The following is a 14,501-nucleotide window of genomic DNA, read 5'->3' as shown; positions in this document are numbered from 1 at the left end:
AGAAAAGTGTGGAGCTATACGAATGCAAATTAAAAAAAAATACTAATAAACCCTTCCTGCCAATGCCTGTGTTCACACTCGTCTAAACTCTTTATAAGATACGCAAGAACTTCTTAAGTTCGCCGCATTGCCGAAGAAACTATCGCTTGCCATCAAGGTACCCATTTAAAAATTGTGTCTAAATATTCCAGGAAGTGATCATACTACGTTCGATGAAACCTCATAGGAAATCGCAATAGCGTTATTATTACCTTTTAGGCTGGCTTTGATTCATTAGGGTTACATTGCATAAAAGAGCGATAGTCGAATGCGTTCATACAGACCAACAACTCTTTGAGTCTCTTTTTCGTTCGGTATGGTCCTCTTTGTCGTTGTTATTTCTTGATATTTATTTACGTGCTTAATTTTGATTTCACCAAATCTGTCTCACTGTATCGAGCAAACAGCATTTCATTATGTGCCTAGGTGTGACTTTTATATTGTATGTATGTTTGCCGGCCCAGGTTTCTGATTGGATGAACGAGGCCCTTGGGCTCTGTAGCTTGCATCTCTTCCCTATACAACTTTTCTCCTATTATAGAGAATCAAAGCAGAAAAAAATGGTTTAATTCGTCAAGATGCTGTGAGCAACGAAACGTCTTTTGCCGCATTGCATCTTCAGCTCTTTTTTTTGCCTATATGGGAGGTACTTTTTATTTCTCAACTCTGGAGTTGAATCTGCACCCCATTAATACAGACAGGGCAATATCGGCCTCAGTTTTCGTCCTTTCCGAGGTTGAGAAAGTGCTCTGGAAGGGGCTTGTCCGGATCTAGGCAGTACCCGTGGGTTCCATTGGGTATGTCACCTCTTGCGAAGCAGCGGCAACCCTCCCCGCAGTCGTCTTCCGCAGGAGTGCACTGTTGGACGTAACACACAACGCGTCAAAAACCCGCCGTCATTCGTTAGGCGCGCATTATCGCCGTGTAGTTTCTCGAACTGACAAACGATGGTGTTCTGGAAGCTTTCAAACATGTGCATTGTCTTCTATACGCTTCTTATTTCCAATTTATTAGGGAAATAAAATTCCCGCTTCTGATCTACACAAAGTATAGAACACTTCCTTGATATGTCCAAATCAATGTGCTTTGCAATGAAGTAGTCATGACAATACACAAAGCACGAAAGACTGCAGAATACAAGTACAGAGTGTACTGAGCGATGTAGTCACCGAAAAATGAAAAGGCACCAGTTCATTCTCCAAGAGAAATTTTTGTTGCAGGCACCAGCCCGTGATTATTCATAGGCAGTCATTTTTGCGTATAGCTCATCACTACTTTTAAGTATCATGATCCGGTCTAAGCCGGTGCGGACGCAATGTTTGTCCACTCGGCCGCCTAATTCAGTCCATCCAATCGTTTTAGCGTCTGACACTATGCTCCCAAATTGTAGACATGGGCTGTATGGGGTATTTCGTACCGGTCTTTCTTCTATTCAAAGGGTCTTTAGGAAAGGCCTTGGGTCGTAGGGAATATGAAAACCCAGACAAGGATGCGTAGGGGTATATGGGCTAATTTGAGGCTCTGGAATTATTCTTAAGCACCATGTGACAATACTAGCTCTGCAGTTTCTCCACGCGTGCTTGTAATATTTCAGAAAATTGTGTTGATGGTGCCGCAATAAGAGATTGCGCTGCTGCTTTATTCGTTGTATTGTATTCTAGGCTGATAAAATCGCTCTAAATGTTTTCTTTGTATTCTACGCCAATTACAGGGCGGACACATGCGTGCACTCGTTCGCATTTCATCACCTAAGCGCACGGCATGATAGGTTGTGTACACTCTCAACTTTCACAAGAGTGTTTTGGAGCTTTGCCTGTCCCGAAAAATGTTCATTTCAGTTGACCGTCATCTCCATACTGAGAGTTACCACTCTCCAAAAGCCTATATCTGAATTTTCGTGTGAGCGGGAGTGCTACCATATTGAGCTACAAAGAAAAACACGGACGTTTTTGTCAGGTATTTGTTAAGACGCTACAGATGTTTTGCGAGATTTATTTGCATAAATTAACCCAAATTAGCGTCGTCGTTTTCTCTGATACGAGAGCTTAAAGATATAAATCAGCACCATAGTGTGACCATGACGAAATAAGGGGGTATTTGGCTAGGAAGAGGAGGAAGTAATTTTACACGCAGAGGATTACGAAAAGAGCCGATAGGATGGGCCAGCACACATCATTACGTTGCTATGAGACTTCACAATTCACTGCCCACGGACCAAAAGCATAGTTTTCAAATTGGAAAGGTTCTGAAATTTTATACAAATGTTTTAACGGCCACGTTTGCTTACGTTGCAAATGCGTCACTGGTGTACTGAAATCCTCACTCGTTTGTTGAACATCTAGCGCCATCTAGTGAGATCTAGATAAATTAAAACGTTTTTTTTATATATTGTCATGAAGTAATTATATTATTTCATTTTTATTCATTTTTTGTATAAATAAAGGCCCCCCGACGGGGCTGGTAAGTTTCCTGACCTAGAAAAAGTTTTCGGAGATGAGCAGATCTATAGAAAACAATTGCTGCTACTTATTACAATGGGTGGTGAATCAAACGCCTAAAATAACTTCTTGTCTAAAAGCAACTACCAACTGAAAATATTGAGAGTATAATTGGCTTATAAAGGTACAGTAGGATGGACCCATATATGGTTCTCAACATGCACGGCAAAAAGTAAACTCTTTGTACGTACGTATGCAACACATCGAACGTGCTCTCGGTAACTGGCATCCCAGATCGCGCTGAAAATAATAAGACACATCCTCTGTAACAAATGGCTTGGTTCTTGTCCTTGAAATGAGACAAACCGCTCTTCGTAAGAATACACTTACTGTCAAGGACAATGTCAGTCTATTCCAAGCAGTTTGCAAAATTAAAGAACAACGACGCTCTTCAATTACGAGTAGCTAGTTTCATTTGACCGCAAGGTTCTAAAACTGCCTCTCCGTTTTTCTCTGAGAGCATAAAATAATAATTCTATTGTCGTATGACAGATTTCAAAAGAACAATGAGTTTTTAATGAGTGTGTAAAATACAAAATAAACTTGTCAACTACAACATCAGCAGTGCATGCACATACGCTATATTGTTATTCTAGCTAGCTAATCGAGCTAGAAATTACCCACCCTGAACCAAACTGACTTATTCTTTAGGAAACACTACGTCATCAAATCGGAATTCTTTTCACATTGTCCCGTATTCGTCTGCTCTCACAGATTTGGGAATATTTTGAGAGGGCTAAAATCCAAGACAGACAAAAGCGCAACGGAATAAATATTTCAAACAAAAAACCAAAACGTTTTGGTACCTTTAACGTATTACAAACAGAGTACGCTAGCACTCAATCGATGCTTCCCCGCACAGCAATTATATACCTCAAATAAATTGTCCCCAATCCAGACTGTGAATGTGGTTGGAAAGCAAAAGTGTGAAGGACCCAAACAACAATTTCACTAGCGACGTCACTTTAATTCGCACACTTGGCTCTCGAAAGAGTGAAACCTCGCCGTCCCGAACAACACTGCTACCTTCGGGACGGCGCCCTCCCGAAGGCGCCGTCCCGAACGTAGCAGTGTCGGCCACGGCCGGGTTCAGACGGCGGACGCCGCCCCTGTAGCACGGCCGTGCGTTGGAAGAAAAAACGGAGAGGAGCGTGTTTCGAAAGGAGAGACAGCAGAACCGAGCCTTCCTGATGCATTAGTTCGGGGCTACACCACCGCGAGACACAAGCGCAGACACCGAAGCAATCCAGTATGTGAGCTTAGTGATTCCCATTTATACACATTTAAAGTAAATTGTTTTGTAAGTTTGAGAATTGTTTTGTAAGTTTGAAAATCTCTATTTATCTGAACCAGTTGCTCCATCCCTCTTTCGTAATACCTGTGAAAACACAACCAAATAGGTATTCAGCCATTTAGAAAACGGAATCCCATTCGTGACAAGTACTGCGCAAAAAACGCCGTTTCTCTAACTGCCAGACGTCTGTAAGTGGTCTTAACATATTTTTCCAGACTTACAAACCAATCCTTAACGTATCTTTGCCGTACGACCACTTCATTCCGTCGGTTCCTGGTTACTGAGGAAGTTCTGTCAAACAAGTTAATCAAGCCGTGCGACTTTAGCGCGCAACGGACGCGACGCTGCGAAAAAAGAGGCCTAACACCATCGATTAAGCGGAAGACAAAGCCGAAGGAAGGGTCTCGCCGACGCCCCCGCCGCGGTGAGCACAGAGAACGCTGGCTAATAGCGCTCCATGAGTGAAAAGCACCCCCCCCCCCCCCCTGCTTCCCCAGCCGAGTTTGGAGTTTCTTGCCCCGCACGCCACGAAAGAACCGTTAGCTTGGAAAGGTAGAAAACTTTCTTTTGTAACACCCGCCACGGTGGCTCGGCGGCTAAGGACACGGGTTCTATGCCAGACGCGGCGGCTGCAGTTCGGGTGAAGGCGAAATGTAAAAACGTCCGTGTGTTGAGATTTCGGCACACGTGAAGGATCCCCAGGCGGTCTGAATAATTCCGTATCCTCCCACTACGGCGCGCCTCAAAGCCCAAGTGTAGCTCCGGTGAGCTAAAACCCGCAAACAATCAATCAATTGCTTAATCAAACAAAAAAAGAACAAATTACCAAAAGCGAGCACATGCGCTTTACCTGGTCTTCACACACACAGGTATAAAATAGCTAACTCAAAATTGTTCAATAATGTGCTAACTGAGAAGGCTCAAAGATTACATTTCCCTGCTTTACTTACCTCCCTGCACCGATGAGAAAAACCAGTACGGTCACCGTCACCTGCAGCCTCATTGCTCGTTTAATGGAGAATGTTCCTGTACACGACGTTGCTTCTTGCAGAGACGAACGCTGAGTATGTTGTTCTCGCGCTTTTATGAAGTGAGTTGCCACCAGAGCTAGACGTCTTCCCTGATAATGAACCCACACAACTCAAACGCCCTCCTCGCAACCCTGACAAAAGCCGTCGCAACAAGACACTCGTCTCAAGGACACTTCTTCCCTTCAAGTACGCGTCCTCCATGCGGCTCAGAGGGCGCTGAAAGCTACTAGGCGTGCGATAAAGTGCATTCGCTTTCGCATGAACTGGAGAACGCGTATCTTAAACGAGATAGATGCGCTCAAAACAGTCCCGACATAAACAGTTCGTCGCTCACCCAGCAGCCGCCAAATGACCCAAAAAGTTGTTTTTTTTGATCAATGTGAATTTTGTTTTCGTGCCGTGGACGAAGAAGTGAAAGAAGGCAGTAGATTTTCGGTAGCTTTACGCACGATTATTGCCCAAAATGATGATCTCACTGAAACGGCTACATGGTTAGTTGTGCAGGTTTCTATATTCATGAATAAATGAAATGCGAACATGAAGATATGAACCTGAACACGCTAAATTGAAACGTACTGTTTGTTATGGTATAATATATGGGCGCCATTTTGTCGCTTGCAATGACACATTTCCAAACTTTGTTTTTATAATTAGGCCAATCCTCACTTGGCTCTGCATTGAAACGATTCGCGCTATATGTGTGTGATGGTCATCTTTTCGTCTTCGCGTTTTATTTGTCCTTGACGGTACGTGCGTGAATATCTGCTTGCTTGCGGGCCCTTGTGCTTGGGACTGCGTGCGTGTATTGGGAGTGCATAACAGTACCGTACAAGGGCTTAGATATTACAATATCCCCTAGGTACAGCCGACTGCAGCGGAAAAAGCATACAGCAATTTGCTTGTTTTCGTGACATTAAATATTTTGAAAGGAAAGAATAACCGCGCAACAAGGACACATTTGGGACGGCTTACCAGTATTCTTCTGGCTCCCATATGAGCAGGGTGGCTTGAACTACTAAAATGCGTCCTGCGTCAAAGCTTAAAAACCACGAAGGAAACATGTCTTACAGAACGAGAAATGGGTTAGCGCTACCCATCGCAGTGTAAATAGAACTAGCCGCGAAATGAAATGCGCCAATATCCTTCTTTCAGAAATGGAGTCGTAATGCTTCTGTGCCTCCGGCTTTTCGCCCTAATGTAGGGCAAGGAAAGGCAGACGTTGGTGCATCATTTCTTCTCAAATTTAAGGCATCTGTCCCTTGTGCGAGGCATTGTGTGTAGAACTGAGTAAATCATACCTAGTACTTGTGTGGAAGGGTAACCGACACCACTGCCAATGAACAAGGAATAGCAAAGCAGCGGTGAAGTTGCTTATTTAGGGCATTGCTCCCCACAAACTCGGAATAAAGAGCCATCGTTCGTCTGGCTTCAGGAAGCCCCGACTGCCATTACCACCCATTATTCGTCTCCAAGCCTGCGACTACGATCCAGCCGCATAATATCGGAGCTAGAATTCGCATATAATTTTTCACATAATTTTGAAACAAATGGAGGGCTATTATGTTACACCGAATTGACATCGTGGCATGCAGAAGTCAACATACAACTGCCAATTGAAGGTATTGAAGCGCGAGAGGTGTGTCAGCGACGCAGTTCAGCGTCTTGCAAGATGCAAACGCTTTTGCCAAGATCCGCACATCCCACATTGTATATTTGGTGGCACCAAGACCGAATTAACAACTCCGAAGCAATATTGGTACCGTGGCTGCGGGCATCGCTCGTTGCAAACTAGTCGGCGCAATAGCGCTAAGAGACGACACACTCATAGCCTCGCTCGCCGGTCTATATCTCACGCGAACTGCGCTAGAAGTGGCGCTATCAGAGGTATCTACGCAATGCATGCTAATTTTCTGACAAAAACTGTTCGTGGCTATTGATCTGCGGATTTACGAGCCGTGGTGGCTCCGTGGCTAAGGCGTTGCGCTGCTGAGCACAAGGTCGCGGGTTCGTCTCACGGCCGTGGCCGCCGCTTTTCTGATGGGGGCGAAAAGCAAAAACACCCGTGTGCACGAGATTTCGGAGCACGTTAAAGATCCCCAGGTGGTCAAAATTAATCCGGAGCGCTCCACTACAGCGCGCCTCATCGCCTGCATTGCGTCGGTGCGTTAAACCCTACAACCAATCAATTATTCTGTGGATTTGTACGCCGTTCAACGCATATGGGACGACATAAACGCTTGGCATCAATTTGCATTTTTATCGCAAATGCTGAACGCAAAATGGCGTGACTCTTGTTGAATAAAAACATTTCCGAAAACAATTGTATGATGGTTGGGCACTCAGACTGTTCTATTATTTCGCTTGGTTTTATTATATGCCATACTTAGGTCGCATGTAAGTTTGAAACGTTAAAAACGTCCCCTCTGCAGTTACCAAATTATCTTCTAGAAGGAGGAAACAGAAAGCGTGTTTTTCCTGCTAGGACAAAACTCAAGTACTTCCAATTATCAATAAGCAATCCCAAAGCCATAGTAAGCGCCATATTCAAGTAATGAGAAACACTCAAATAATGAGAAACACTTTCGCCGAATAGAAAAGCTCTTACTTTTTACTTTTTCCTCACAACACTATTCACTGATCCATCAACGATGCCTCGAGCAGTGTGTTTCTGGCATTAGCTTGCCTTCCAGCTAATGCAAACAAAGTGCTGATGTTAACCTAAACAGCCCTATCGAAAACCTAGATTCATTCGCACTTAACGATTTCGTATAGTTTCAGAGACCGTTAATCGTTCACTATCTATCCCAATACATAAAAGTATGCTGCGAGAGAGCAATGGCGGCCGAAAGCAGGTAGGTAATCAGGATGCGAAACTATTTCTGCTTGCTAACTTGTTACAAGACCGTCTTTGTGACTGTAGAATGCAACACCCCATTGGTGGCAAGTATCCTAGACATTAAACTCATGATAACAGAAATCATGCGGTGAAATCCTATTTTGAGGCCGTATCCCACGTATAAATAGTGTGTTTACCCATCTGCAAGTACTGATACATATATACATGATTCAACCAGTATATTATAAAAACGGGCTGAATTTGAAACAAATGTCTACTTATTTCCTCTTGTCACGGGTGTTATAAATAAAGGAGGTGGGCGCAGGCCGAGGACGATAGCTGGGGTGAAGAGGAAGGCGAAGCTGCGCCCACTGCCTCGCTCACGGTGTGTTCCTTCGTCTTAACGAGAACGGGTGTCTGGGTCGGCCTTCCCTCTTGGATCCTCCACATGCTGGTGCCAAAATGCGGGAGATCGAACCACGACCAGACTCGACTTGACGCGGCGCCGACGCCGAAGTACGCTAGGCTAGGGATTGCTTTGGATGCAGCTGATTTGAGACGCCTAGTCCTCGAACGCTGCTCGCCGGTCGTGCTCGTGCCGGAGCCACCCGGGCGCCTGGCTTGACTGCCGTCTGCAATGGAGGGGCTAAGCCGCCGCCGTGACTTCGTGAGGAAAGCCGTCACAAGGGGCGTAGCTGCAATTGAATCGCTGCTACAGCATCCAGACGCTCCGACTGAGCATATCCACTCGTACGTGCGGGCCCTCAGCGGCAGGTACGAGGAAATAAAGGCTCTTGACCTGCGCGTTCTAAAGGCCATTGATTTAGACGAGTTAGAAACGGACTTCTTCATTAGATTTGAATTCAACCAAAAGGTCATCTGGATCTGCTCTTACGTCTCCCTCGCCGATCCTCCGCGGTTCCTTCTGTGGTTGCGGTCCAGAGTACCGGAGCACCAAGGCGACAACTGACTCATCCTTACAGACGGCCAGGTTTCCGGGCTCTCCAAGAACCGGGTGACTGCAAAGTGCAAGGAGGCGGCCGCGCCAGACCCACCCAACTTGTATTTCCGCGATGGTCGGACGCCGCTGTAGATAGTTGACTTTTACTGCTAAAACACCGCGTCGGTTCCCGTCGAGAGCGGGCGCCGTTGTACGTGAAAGACGGTGGCTATGTTTCCCCTGCGCTGGCATTTCCACTGGCACCTCCGCTTGCATTTACGCCTTCTGGTATCTCCACCTCTGATCGGTGCACCGGTGTCCCGATCCTCTTCCCCCAAACTGCCGAATGAACCTGATTGGAGAGGGCTCGAAAAAGAAAACCCGGCAGCTGCAATGGCAGTGCACGATGACCGCCTGAAAGGGCCCTGCGTGCACCGCTATCTGCTTCGTCGATCGTCGTCCCGAAGGCGCTCTGGCGCAGCTCACTTTCCTGATCGGCGTTGCAGCACACGACGAGTGACCGCAGGTGACCTGCTACAGCCCATGGTAACCTTCGCTGGCTACGCAAGTGCATGCAAGGGGCACACGACAGAGCTCGTTTCCGGAAGAATGTGCACCAAGCAGGAAGGATTTCCGCATGACCTCGGTGGTTACGGCATATCACAAGGCGACCAGGACGGCGATCCAGGCACCAGGCATAACCCTCACGTCGACTTCTACAAGGAAGCACTGCTTACCGACCAGCCCGACTGCGCCATCACTCACAACAACGTGTTCAATAGGGACGGCAAAGAAGAGTCTGAAGCCGTGAAGGAAGCTCGCCACAGCAAGTTGTCTTTGGGAGTGCTACTCCCGAGATAATGGTGTGACCAGCTCCTGTGGTGCCTGGTGTTGGGGATGGCTAGGCAGTGGTACAGGCTGGCTGGACTACATTGATCTGCTACTTATAAGCAAGGTAAACTCATTAGTGGTGATCCTCACATTTCTGCCGACCTGGGCATTGCGAGAACGTCATAATTTTAAAGGACGCAACGCAGCATTCTACTGAAAGTTGTGTCCCAAGTCCTTTACTTGGGTATCCTGTACTGTTTGGGCAAACTCGGGGTGCGGAACCAGATGCTTCCGTTTCTTTGAGCTTTAGAGGACTTTTTTGCTTTGACTGCTGCAATGTCGTCACCGTGTTCCCGCTTATCATCGTAGCGCTTCTCCCAACTTCCAGATTACCTACACGATATGAGCGCCTTTTCTGTTATTGGCTACCCCATTTCTGGTGCCGTCCAATCCGGGAGATGGAACCACGGGCAGACTGGACTTGACGCGGCGCAGACGCCGAAGTACGCTAGGCAAGGGATTTCTTTGGATCCAACTGATTTGAGATGCCTCGTGCTCGTACGCTGCTCGCCGCTCGTGCTCGTGCTGGAGCCACCCGGTCGCCCGGCTTCGCTTCCATCTGCCATGGAGGAGCTACGCCGCCGCCGTGACTTCCTGAGGCAAGCCGTCACACGAGGCGTAGCTGCAATAGCATCGCTGCTACAGGATCCAAACGCATCGTCCGAGCAGATCCGCTCGTACCTTCGCGCCCTTAACAGCAGGTATGAGGAAATGAAAGCTCTTGACGAGCACGATCTGGAGACGGTTGATTTAGGCGAGTAAGAAACTGACTTTCTCACTAGCTTTGAATATGACGAAAAGGTCACCTTCATCCGCTCGTCTGTCGCCTTCGCCAGACCCTCCGCGGTTTCTTCTCTGGATGCTGTTCAGGTCACCGGAGCGCCGAGTCCTGATGTTCCCGTCACTCATCACGATGAGACCCCGGCGCTCCCTGGTGGCAGCAACAGAACCGTGGAGGTCGACAATGTGGTGAAGGTGCACGCAGGGTGTGGACCGCGCGTTTTGGACCTGCGCGTCCCCATAGCTGGCCAATGCTCTCATCGCCCTGAACAACTGGCGGAGTTCACTCCAGACTCCCTTGAGGCACGATTGCTTGAGGGACTCCCTTGACGGCGGCTAGCAGCCACCTAGCGACGACTACGTCCTCCTCAGGAAGACCAGGCACCGAGCTCTCCACGAATTGGGTGACTACGAAGTGCAAGGATGCGGCCATGCCAGACCCACCCAGCTTGAGAACCGGAGATGGCAGCCAGCCCGACACCAAGAATTATGCTATACTCCTTCTCTTTGTCACTGCAACGAGCTCGTTATCAAGAATCAAATCGAGCCACCCCAGCTAATCGGATTCCCTTACGACCCCGGCGGCTATTCCAAGACCAAAGGTGGCAAGCGCGCGGTCCGGCTGCCATTGAATATCACAGAAACTGGGGGACGCGATGTCATATGCGAATTATCGATCCAAGCAACGCCGATGCGAACAGCCTGACAACATTCATTTCCGCCTGATCACCGGGACTATATTTAAGCGAATATAAAGCGCAAGATTCCACACAGGGGATGAACAGGAGAAAGACAAGCGCGAAATGGGGCGTACTGTTGCGAACGAATTCGTACAATGCCGTACCAACTAGCTCGAACTCACACGTTGTTAAGTTATATTTAGACGCCCCATACGAAGGCTCAGCTTGAAGGCCATACTTGCTTTTCGGGCCGAGGGGGGAGGGGGGGCGGTGTGTTATCAATAAAGAAGAGGGGCACAGGCAGAGGGCGATAGCTGGGATGAAGAGAAAGGCGAAGCTACGCCCACTGCCTCGCTGACAGTGTGTTCCATCGTCTTACAAGAACGAGTGTCTGGGTCGGCCTTCCCTCTTGGATCCTCCACACTGGGAACAGAATGAAAAAAATTGCGTGATGCTTAATGCATTCTAACAATGCAAATGCAAAAGCCTAGTTAGACTTTCCGTTGATCAACTGGGAAACATTGTATTAAACGTTTCCATCGCGCTCATTCCCGCTTTGCGAGCCCACTGGACCGCACCCTCCGAAGTTCATTCCGAGGCGCTTGCCATCACCAGAAGCCTGCTATTCCCACCAGTATGTTATCCTGCCTAGGCGGCTTGTGTTGCATGGGCTGTAGTGCCTGCCGTCCTTTACGGCTGCTGATTTCTTTTCTCGGCGCTTGGTCACCCTTTCTTGGAGTTCTCGGTCGACCCTACTGCCGCACTGCTGCTTCAGTGTTCCGCCGTGCGGTCCGCGGTTCGTGCTTCCTTCGACAGCAACTTCAACTTCTAAGTGCGAATGCACTTCTTAATCGACCCTGAATCACGCGTCCACCGCCGTCCGTCCGTCCGCACCACATACCCACTTAGGGCGATCGGCCAAGAAGAGTTCCTAATTTCTTTAGCACATACCCACTTAGGGCGATTGGCCAAGTAATCTGAATCACGCGTCCACCGCCGTCGTTCCGTCCGCACCACATACCCACTTAGGGCGATTGGCCAAGAAGAGTTCCTAATTTCTTTAGCACATACCCACTTAGGGCGATTGGCCAAGAATCGGGCGTGAGAAGGGCTAATGCACCCGCTTAAAGGAGTACTGACACGAAATTTCAAATCTGAGATCCGCTCTAGCAATCAAGTACAACGACAACACAAATAGGTGTCTGTGAATAAATGCATCTTTCTTTCTTTGTAGTTGTGTGTGTGTGTGTGATCTCTCTTTCGCGAACATTACCGAACCGCGCAAATTCAACTCCTGCATTCGCACTTTCACATTCTTTCCCTGGGGGAAATGCGGGGAATTTTGTTTTTTTAATCCCCTACTCTATGTACAGAGGCATTTCAGCCCTGCACCTTGAAATAGGTAATGGCTTTTCAGTTTATGAACGCGGGCGGCGCGCATTGATGCTACGCCCAATTATGCATTTTTTGCTTCTCTTGTTCAGCTTTTGCCTGGTCGTGGGCGCAGTTGTCCCTCCAGTGGCATTGTGCTGATCATCGGAAGAATTCTGTCCACCAGTCCGTGGTGTGGCCTTCTACGGTTACACCACTGTACCAGTTGTGCCATTGCACTAATTGTACCGGCACGACTAGGAAGGGAAATCCGTCGTTTTCCTTACTATTTTATTCTTGAGGGCTTGTCACGTTTAGCTGTAGCTGCTTGCGTAGCGCTGCCTTGCTCCTCCTACCCTGCGCAACGTATTCCTCCGTGCCTTCTTCTGCCTTGCGATGGGCGTATATGTAGTTATCGATTCGGATTGCCACTGGATGGCTTGCGGAAGTTATTATCGATTGAATCGTGCAGGCAGTTTCGTTTTCGTTTCGGACTGAGATGAACGCATTTCTCAATGTTGAAAGAAGCGTTCAAAAATACATTTCTCCTTGACCTGAATACCCCGCACGCACTCACGCCGCGTTGAGTGGAAATGTTTTGTAACCATAGTTGCGAATCGGGTGGTATATGAATTCATTGCCGGCACAGCGAGCGCGAAAGCACAAATGATGGCGCTGAATGCGGCGAAGTTGCCGGCGATTTAGGAGTTGCAGCGGTGCTCACTCGAGAAAACAATGTAGTTTCGAAGCCGATGACGGTTGCGAACTGCATGTAACAGCTACACTTTCGTGCGAACGCCGGCTCCTACGGCGTATACCAGCAGCACCGGCGGCTGTGTGGAACGCATCTTGAAGAATGTCAGTAATTCACACCGGAACATCTTCTCAAAGGAAATCGTTTTTTAGGAGCACAAAAGGTTTCTTAATATTAACAAAAATCACAGCATATCCACGGGGTGAATGATGATGAGTGGGCGAAGCTCCTGAGGGGAAATCATCGGTAAAACCGTGACTCTTCAGTGAAAGTTCGCCCACTACATCTGTGTCCGAACGTAACGTCTAGAAAGTCTCACTTAAACCGCGCGTCGGCACCTTGGGGCTGAGCTCGCCTGATGCGTTTTGCAGACGCCTCACGAGCTCTCACTGCATCGGGGTCTGCCTGCCGATACGCGCGCTTTCTCGCCGCTTCCCGTTCTCTGACGTTTTGGAGATCCTCTTCGCGCCGCAGCCGTGCCACTTCGCGTACGGCAGGGTCCTCGCGCCGTTGCCGTGACGCTTGGGCCTCTCGTTCTCGAACGCTGGGATCTTGGCGGCGTCGTCGCGCAGCCAGACGACACGCTTCGGCCTCCCGCTCTCGTACGGCAGGATCTTGGCGGCGGCGTCGCGCAGCTTCACGGAGCGCTTCTGCCTCGCGGGCTCGCACATCTGCAGCCTTATCCATCGGGCGACTCCGAGCTCGCGCCAACAGCGAACGGATTTTATTACAACGCTCCCCGCCATCTAGTAAACAATCCAAGAACTAAACTAGAGGTAGCCACGCCATCTAGTAAACAATCCAAGCGCATCTTTTCATTATATACAAGTACCGCCATCTAGTAAACAATCCAAGAACTAAACTAGAGGTAGCCACGCCATCTAGTAAACAATCCAAGAACTAAACTAGAGGTGGCTACATGCATACGTCGAGGATGGACAGACCCACGCCCTAAGGAGCTTCGCCCCTAAAACTACAAGCGCCGAAATTTTTAAAAATAGTTTTTAAAGAAGCCCACGTCCCACTGTAGTTGGCGGCAAATGGCTAACCTACTCCGCAAACCTCCTCGACTCCGCGTCGGCTTTTTATTGAAATGCGTCGTTTTATTTCATACAAAACCGGTTTTTGCTCCCTAGCATTCTTGTCCGTCACGCAATTTGCCAATAGCGAAGCGTCAAATAAGAGGTTGTTGTCAAAAAATGCCATTAGCGCCTCCATAGGGCCGTTTCGGTCATACGCAATCCGGTTCCAGAACTACTCATCCTTACCATCGAAGCGTAAGCGCCGGTCTCGGTGTTCGCGTTGACACTAGCGCCAGTTCCTGCTCTAGTTATTATTGTAGGACACGTAATGAGTGTTAAGGCGGCCGGAGAAGTAAGAGAAACCA

At 48.2% G+C, this 14,501-nt stretch overlaps 1 long non-coding RNA gene across 2 annotated transcripts in view; it reads right to left on the bottom strand.

The window, feature by feature from the left end:
• Positions 1-664: 664 nt before the first annotated feature.
• The window catches only part of LOC144146806 (uncharacterized), a 37,422-nt gene continuing 23,585 nt past the window's right edge, over positions 665-14,501 (bottom strand). The window contains exons 1-3 of one of the 2 annotated variants that reach the window (XR_013317714.1): positions 4,782-5,024; positions 2,729-2,777; positions 665-897 (exon numbers count right to left, since the gene is read on the bottom strand). This is a non-coding gene — a long non-coding RNA (uncharacterized LOC144146806). Of the gene's footprint in view, positions 898-2,728; positions 2,778-4,781; positions 5,025-14,501 lie in introns of those variants that run through there. The other variant, XR_013317715.1, reaches the window with a different exon arrangement.

The sequence above is a fragment of the Haemaphysalis longicornis genome, unplaced genomic scaffold (genome assembly GCF_048455015.1).
Source record: "Haemaphysalis longicornis isolate Haplotype H1 unplaced genomic scaffold, Haemaphysalis longicornis Haplotype H1 scaffold_7, whole genome shotgun sequence".
Classification (NCBI taxonomy): Eukaryota; Metazoa; Arthropoda; class Arachnida; order Ixodida; family Ixodidae; genus Haemaphysalis; species Haemaphysalis longicornis.
Note: the sequence above shows the minus strand (reverse complement) of the source record. Positions and strands in the feature narration are given on the sequence as shown.